This window comes from Fukomys damarensis, unplaced genomic scaffold (assembly GCF_012274545.1).
Source record: "Fukomys damarensis isolate Sample0158 unplaced genomic scaffold, DMR_v1.0_HiC HiC_scaffold_32, whole genome shotgun sequence".
Classification (NCBI taxonomy): Eukaryota; Metazoa; Chordata; class Mammalia; order Rodentia; family Bathyergidae; genus Fukomys; species Fukomys damarensis.
In genome coordinates, this window is record NW_022900944.1 from 31,607,790 (window position 1) to 31,616,059 (window position 8,270).

The 8,270-nt window shown below is 44.7% G+C and overlaps 1 long non-coding RNA gene across 1 annotated transcript; it reads left to right on the plus strand.

Moving 5' to 3' along the window:
• The first annotated feature begins 500 nt into the window (after positions 1-500).
• On the plus strand, positions 501-6,749 carry LOC104853993. The gene is made up of 3 exons (XR_777954.2): positions 501-577; positions 5,202-5,380; positions 6,314-6,749. It is a non-coding gene; the product is annotated as an uncharacterized LOC104853993 (long non-coding RNA).
• Positions 6,750-8,270: the final 1,521 nt, after the last annotated feature.

Consider the following 8,270-nt stretch of genomic DNA (forward strand, 5'->3'; position numbering starts at 1 on the left):
GTTATAAGTCCACTCTGGTACTAAAGCCACAGACATTACCCCATGTCATAGGATTTTCAAGTTCAGGCTCTGTGGCCAGTCATGGGGTTGCCAGGGGTCAGACACCAGGCCCTACAGCACTCCTTGCTGAGCTGGATTTTCCCTAACCACCTCCACCATTCCCTTCTTGGGGACATTCAAAATAGATCCTCCCATGAGTTTAGGTTTTTTCAAAAGACAGGAAGAAAGCTAGGTTAGTGGTGCATACCTGTAATCCTAGCACTCGGGAGGCTAAAGTAGGAGGGGAGGATGTATCAACTTCAAAACCAACCTGGGCTACATAGCAAAAAATTGTCAAAGCTGGAGTGTGTTGGCATACACCTGTAAATCCCAGCACTTGGGATCCTGGGCAGGAAAGTCATCACGAGTTTGAGGCCAGCCCAAGCTACAACATGGTGAGTACAAGGCCTGCCCAAACTACAGAGCAAGACCCTGTCTCAAAAAACAAAATAAAACAAAACAAAAACTGTCTAAAAAAAAAGGAAAAGCCCTGTTATCTTCTGCCACTATTCTCTTCATATCTCCAAGGCCTCAAATGGTAAGTAGCTTGTTGGCTATCTGCTAGAATAAACAGATAGGGATGGAGAATACCCCTATCTCTAAAATATGTATATCACAAATATGCAAAAAAGAAAAAAGGGACATAACTCTTCCTGCTCTGTCATGAGCCAGTTGTGGGCCCTTCTGTCAGGAACTTACCCTCCCTCTAATTTAAATTCTTGTTTTTAAAATGGATAAAACAAAGTTAATGTGGGATAAATAGCAAAGTTACCATGACTTCAGAAACACAAGATAATTCCTCAGTTCTTATCTGGAAGTGGAGAACGTAGGATCAGAGATGGGTGACCCAGAAATCAAGGTGGATATGAGCATAGGTATGCCAGTAGGAAGGAGAGGGATCCTGGGATCGCAGCCTTCTGAACCCTGAATCCACCTTTCTCCACAGCACCTGTTCTGGATGTCCCAAAGATGTCTTTGATACAGCACATCCCTACAGGTCCTCTTTGTTTTGCCACAAATTTACTCTGCAAATTGGGTCCTCAGAAGGGCTTCACCATGTACCTTCTGTACATTCAGGCATCTTCCCATGTCTGTCCTCTAGTCCTTGCCCACCTAACATAGACAGTCTACAAGTCCAGGCTTCTGTCCCTCTGAAACAGGTCTTGTGTCCATTCTAGTCCCTCCGCCCCAGCCTGACCACCAGCATCTTCTTTGCTGATCCTGTGGCAGGTTCCTGTCTGGTCTCCCTAATATCAGCCTGTCTACTTCCAGGCCATTCTCCTGCCAGTTCCCAGGCTTATCTTTCTTTCTCAGTTTTTTTAAAGTGGATGGTTGAAAGTCCCCCAAAAGATGTCTAAGTCCTAATTCCTAGAACCTGTGAATGTTACTGTACAGGTTGAAAGAGATTTTATAGATGAGATGGAGTTAAGGACCTGATTGGGGAGATTATCCCAGATTATCTGAGTGGCTCAAAGGAATCACAGAGGCCCTTGTTCTTTTTTTTTTTTTTTTTTTTTTTTTTTTTTTTTGGTACTGGGAATCAAACTCAGGACCTTGCACTTGTGAGGCAGGCATAGCACCACTGAGCTAAATTCCTGGTCCCACTCTGGATTTTCTTGTTGTTGTTGAGACACAGTCACACCATGCAGCTCAAGCTTGTCTTGAATGCCCTATGTTTAAACTCTGCCTTTTTTTTTTTTTTTCCAATACCAGGAATCAAACTCAGGACTTTGTGCTTGCCAGACAGGCACAGTGCTACTAAGCTACATTCCTGGCCCCAAGGCCCTCATTCTTATGAGAAAGTCAGGTCAGAGCGGAAGAAGTACCTGTGATGATGGAAACATAGTCAGGGAGATTTGAAGACATTACTCTGCTAGGTTCAAAGATGGAGAAAGGAGCCATGAACCATGGAATGCAGGCAGCCTGTAGATGCTGGGAAAGGCAAGCAAACAGGATCCTCTAGAGCTTCTAGAAGAAACCAGCCTGCTGTCACCTTGACTTTAGCCCAGTGAGATCCATCTCAAACTTGTGACCTGTAGAACTATAAGATAATACATTTGTGGTTTTTGTTCGGTCAGCTTCCTTCCACCTCCCTTGTCTGTGTAGCTGCCTGTCCCTGTCCTCCACAATGACTGCAGCTCCTGGAACCAGCAGCATTGCTTCACCCTCAGGCCTTTTCCCACAGGTTTCTCTTTACTGAGAGGGTTGTCCCAGCTCCCTAGTGCCACCCTCGAACAATTCCTACGAACACGTGAGACACATTTTTCTGTGACAGAATTCAGTCTCTTGGGCTTGTTTCTGCCCAGAGCTATGGCCTCTCACCCACAAGTTAGGTCTACCCTGGGAATAAGAGCCCCAGCCACTGGGAGGAAAACAAAAAGCCAACTGCGTTTTTATGGCTTGAGAGCATATGAATGAAATTGTGAGACAGTTTGCATGACCCTGGGAATGAGAGGCAGCTCCTGGGTAGGCAGAGCTGGCACATCCCACCCTGGGCTAGAGCCAGCAGTAGATCCTCAGTCAGAACCACTGTGCTTCCAGGTTTCCTGAGCCTTGTCACCTGACCCAGGACAGTTCAGCAGTTAGCTGTTTGAACTCCATCTCTGCCAGTCATTAGGTAGTGACCTTCAGCAAATGTGTTAACCTTTCTCCAAATCTCAGTGTGCTCATATATGAAATGGGAGTCCCAAGAGCTGCTATACAGGGCTGTGAGGAGGCCTGAAAATTGGCCCTCTTGATAAAGTACACAGAGCATGTTTTATGGGTAGTAGTCATTGGTATGTATAGCCTGGGCCTTCCTTATCTTCCTACAGGAAATGATGCTGTCCATTTCATCAGTGAATGCATTTAAATTTAATTATCACATTATTCTGGTTGGAAGGTGGCCAGCCAAGAGCTTTTGTTCAGTTTGGGCTTTGTCTGTGTCCCTGGATGAGTCAGCCCATCTATTTGGCTTGTCCAAGCCAAGCCTGGTGGTGCATGCCTGTAATTTCAGCACTCAGGAGGCTGAGGCAGGAGGATCGCTTTGAGTTTGAGGCCAGCCTGAACTACATAGCAAAATCCTGTCTCAAAAGACCAAAAAAATAAAAAATAAATACTTGGCTTGTCCCCCAACTGCCCTTTCTTGCTTTAACCACCAGCATCTTTCCCTGACCAGTGGCCTCCTGACTGGTCTCACCGCATCCACTGAGAGCTCTCTGTCCCCATCCCTGCTCCTGTCAGCCCATTGTCCTTACAGCCTGTGGCAGTCTTAAAAAAAAAAAAAAAAAAAAAAAAAAAAAAAGATTTACTTTTTTTTTTTTTTTTTCTTTCTTTTTTTGTTTTTTTTTTTTTTTTTCTTTCTTTTTTTGTTTTTTTTTTTTTTTTTCTTTCTTTTTTTGTTTTTTTTTTTTTTTTTCTTTCTTTTTTTGTTTTTTTTTTTTTTTTTCTTTCTTTTTTTGTTTTTTTTTTTTTTTTTCTTTCTTTTTTTGTTTTTTTTTTTTTTTTTCTTTCTTTTTTTGTTTTTTTTTTTTTTTTTGGTTTTTGAGACAGGGTCTCACTATGTAGTTGAGACTGACCTGGAACTGACTGTGTAGCCCAGGCTGGTCTCGAGCTCACAGCAATCCTCCTGCCTCATCCTCCCGAGTCCTGGGATTACAGGCGTGCGCCACCACGCCCGGCTTACCCCAGTCTTTAAAACCTTGCCTGCCCTCTCACTCCATCTGACCTCTGTGGGCTCGCTGGCTGACCTTTTTTTCCTGGAAGGACTCAGCTTCTTCCATTCTGGACTGGTTCTCGGGACTCCAGGAACTGCTAGAAGATACTCCTGGGAGATCGGGCTCATTTTGCCCAAAACAGCAGAACCTGCACTTGGGCTCACTGTACCTGGAACATCACTTCCTTCCAGAAAGTATTCTCTGACCCACAAAATAGAAAAACTTCCCAGTTTCCTCGGTCAGTGGCTTCTCCACTGTAAAGATTTGATTGAAGGCTGTCTTTCCAGCTAGACAGAGATCACAGGGGAGGAAGGATATTTGTTTTGTTCACCATTGCTTCCCTAACAGAGCCTAAAACACAGTAAGTGTTCAATAAATGTGGAAGGAAGGAAGGAAGGAAGGCAGGAAGGAAGGGATGGAGGGAAAGTGCTACTTATAGGAATTCTTTGTGAAGCCTTTTATAAAGCAGAAAAACTACCAGGCTAGGGATTTAGCTCAGTGGTGCCACCGCTTGCATCGCAAGCACAAGGTCCCAAGTTTGACCCCTGTACCAAAAAAAAAAAAAGTTAAAAACTAATGTTGAGGAGTTATTTTTGTACAAAAATTGATTTTTCTGGGCAGGGGATGTAGCTCAGTAGTACAGCACATGCTTAGCTTATGTGAGTCCTTGAGTTCAAGCCCTAGCACCTCAAAAAAAAAAAAAAAAAAGTTCACTTTCCTACACTATCATCCTTCAACATAATAAATCTATTTTTTTCTACAATCCTTTTAAAACACTTTTTTAAAATTTGCTACATTCAAGACATTTCCTTCCATTAATTTTTCCTTGTTATGTGGTTTTTATGACCACTGTGCTTTAAGCAAGAAATGCCATTGGGTATTTGAAATACTCTCTCTGCTTCCTCAGTGAGAAGGCTCTGGCAGCTCTCCTGCTGTTGACTATAATCAGTGTGACTCGGAACACAATGTCACCCTTCCAGAATTCATCTCAGACCTAGATAAAACTTACTTTGTGTCTCCAAGTTAGGGACAAGATGCCTGGGAGCAACACCTTATGCAGCAGAGCTGCTGAAGGGCTACTCCCCAGGGACAAGTGAAATAAAACTCAAGGTGTGTGGAAAATGTGTTTACTGAGTTGTAGGAAGCAAAGGTTTTAAGGCTTCTCTGCCAGTAATTCAGTTTTTATTTTATGTTTCTTGGAAAAGTAAAGGCTTGTATTTACAACGTGTGTTACCTAAGATATAGGAAGAGGAGGGAGGGGGAGAAATACCCTGGTTTGCTAAGGATTTCTATGCCTAAACCAGGCTGGTCCAAGCTGCCCACTCTGCAACTGACCTCCACTGGCCCTACATGGGTCCCTAGGGGTGAGAACTTCCTTTCAGCATGAAATCTGAATGCTTGCTCATTTCTATGGGAAATGGTACATGCATGCAAATATGTTGGCTGCTCTCATTTACTTTATTTCAGAAATTGTGCAGGGCTGAGACACCTGAATTTTTCCTCGAATACATGAAAGGAAATTCTGTGCCTGAACCTCTCAGACCTTCTCCCAGTGGAATTCCTTTTGAGTGTTCATATCTCAAAACCTTATGTAACCTGACACAATTACCTGAAAAAGCTCGGAATCCAAAGAACACTGTTATCAGGTAGGAATGAAGGTCAGCATTGGGGGAGAAGTGTTCTTCCCTGTGTGGGGACTGGGTCCTATCTCACTGTAACAATGCCCAATTCACATTTCAAAGAAAAATGCTAAACTTCTGGCTCAGGGACCAGGACCAGTGGGCCCACTTGCCCCTTCTCTCTAAACAAAGAATCACTTAATGAGGGCTCTGGGGGAACTACAGAGCCCTGGACCTGGCTGGCAGTTAAAAATATTCCAGCAATCACCTTGAGTGTCTGGCCTTCCCAGGATGGAAGGAGCAGTGGCTTTGGGCCCCTTTGGAGGGATAACCCATGACTGCAAAATCGACCAGCCAGAGGGGTTAGGGTCTTGTGGCAGTGGCTGGTGCTGCAAATGAGGTGTTCATGGGGGATCTGGTGCTCATATTTTACTGCATGGTCGGTCCAGGTTGATTCTGACTCAAGCCTGGCCAGACTCCCCCAGCCCAGCACACCCTGAACTCAATGAGGAGGATGAATGTGAGGACATAAACTATAAGCACAGACCTGAAATTGGGAGTCCACCAGATGACCCTGTGTTCTGGAAAGCCCTCCAGCCGCACAACTCTTCTCCCTTTGTTTTCACTCTTAGAAATGCCAACCCCACTTGCTATTTGCATACCAGCGGTGAGGGACCTCCACAGAGAACAAGTACCACTCATAGGTGGCTGCCTTTTCAAGGAATTTGCTGGAGAAAATTGGAGGCAAGGCTGTGAACAAAACCTCCTCCATCTGGTTTCAGTTTATTTAAAAAAAACAACAACAACAACACACACACACAGGCCTCCCCACCAGCAATCAGGAAACAACCTCAGCTTCCCCAGTGGGGATATTAGCCATCAGGGGTGGAGCTAAATTATGTATATGCAAATAAATGACACCAGCCAGCCAACAGCAACTAATTTTTGTATGTTTTGCAGTTGTTCCGCCAAGAAAAGACCTGAATCAGGGGTGACAGAAGCTGTCAAGGAAGCAAGTTTTGGAATTAATATTAATAATCAAGTTGCCTTAATTCTGCCTTTGGGAGACATATTTTTAATCCAGAAGCAAATAGAAAAGATTGGTTATCTTTTGCCTAGTAATGTCCACTGAATAATGCCAATCTTCTAGCTGAAGGCCAGGGGCAACGATGCCTGGTGGTTAGGAGCTGTGTTGGCTGGCTGTGTGGCCTCGAACATAGCAATTAACTTCTGTAGGTCTTTCTCTTTAGTAGTTTAGAAGTTGCTCCAGAGGGATGATTCAAGGATAGTAAATAAAATAAAGCATAAGCAAGTTGAGCAGAAGGACTGGCATGCAACAAACACAATAAATGTGGAAGATTATTAATAACTCCAAATCATACCAGCAGATCCAAGAAGGATATCACCCAGAGTCAGCCAAGAAGTCTAAGTGCTGTCAGCTGGCACTTGCTTTTCCCCTGGGGCTAGTCCAGAAAACAGAATGTGAGCTCTGTTTCCCACCTCCACCTCTGGGGACCTTGATCTCCATATATCTGCCTTCTATCCTGGAGACAGACAATTCAGAGGAGGATACCAGGTACAATTTCAAATCTAAGTGGTGCTCCTGGCTTCCTGCATCTTACTGTCCCCTCTTCCTGGTAACTAAAGGGCTGAATCTCCAGGTACACAGACTAAATGGGATACCTCTGAAAAACTAGGGATTTGGTTCCTACCCAGGGCACTCCAGGGCTCGGATGCCACATGTGTGATGTGCTGGAGCTGATGGGCATCCAGCAGCCCCTGGCCTCAGGCTTTGCATGCCCACAAGTGCCTCACACTCAGGTTGTCTAAATGAGACTTTTGTTTCTGTTCATCATCTGGATACAGCAACAAGACTTCCAACCTCCATTCTTCCTACTTTCCCCAAATGGGACATAGGTCTCATTTGCTTAAGACCATCCTAAGCTCTCATTTGCCCCTAGAGTGATACCTAAGAGGCCATGTATGTAGCTTTGCACTAACATAGTTCTTGCCAGCAGACTTTGTATTCAAATATATCTGAGTCAGGATGTTGGGGCTGGTCCAAGTATACTTGTGTTTGAGACCTTGAGAGACTTTTATGGACCTAGAAGCCTTGGTTCCCTTGAATGTAAAATGGAGGTAACGAGATGTCTATAAAGAGTTATGTTGAAACCTCTTTACCCAACCCAGGTCCTGCGACAGCACAAGAGGCTCTGAGGCTCTGCATGGAATGAAGGCTGAGGATGTGGTGGCTGAAAGACTCAGAGATGATGAGACTAGCTTTAGACATGCTGGATATGTACATGGGGCCAATGTGTGTCCAAGGGAGGCATCCAGGGCAGCTGGCTGTGTGGGCCTGGAGTTAAGAGGGAAGCCTTGGCTGGAGAGCAAGAAAGCATGGGTGTCACCAATATGAGTAGGAAGATGAGCTCATTATTGGGTGGGGGGAGTGAGCACAAAGGCCTCTGCAGTCACAGGCTCACCCACAAGAAATACAATCTCTTGAAGAAGGTGAAAAGAGAAAGGCAGAGAGGTAGGAGGAAACTCAGCAATGATGGCTTCACAGACATCAAAAGAAACAGGACTTGAGGCAGTCAAGAGAGGTCAACAGGGCAGAGACTTCAAGGAGGCCAAGTTAGCAGAAGGCAGAGATGGATGGCTCTACGGTATTTGAGGACTAGGAGGTCATTTATTGGTTACATCTGGAGAGGTCAGGATGGGAAAATGACTCCAGGCTAAAGTGGGGGAGGGTGAGCAGTGATGTAGACTGTAGACAGCTTTCAAGAAATGGGCAGAGACTTCAAGGAGGCCAAGTTAGCAGAAGGCAGAGATGGATGGCTCTACGGTATTTGAGGACTAGGAGGTCATTTATTGGTTACATCTGGAGAGGTCAGGATGGGAAAATGACTCATGACTC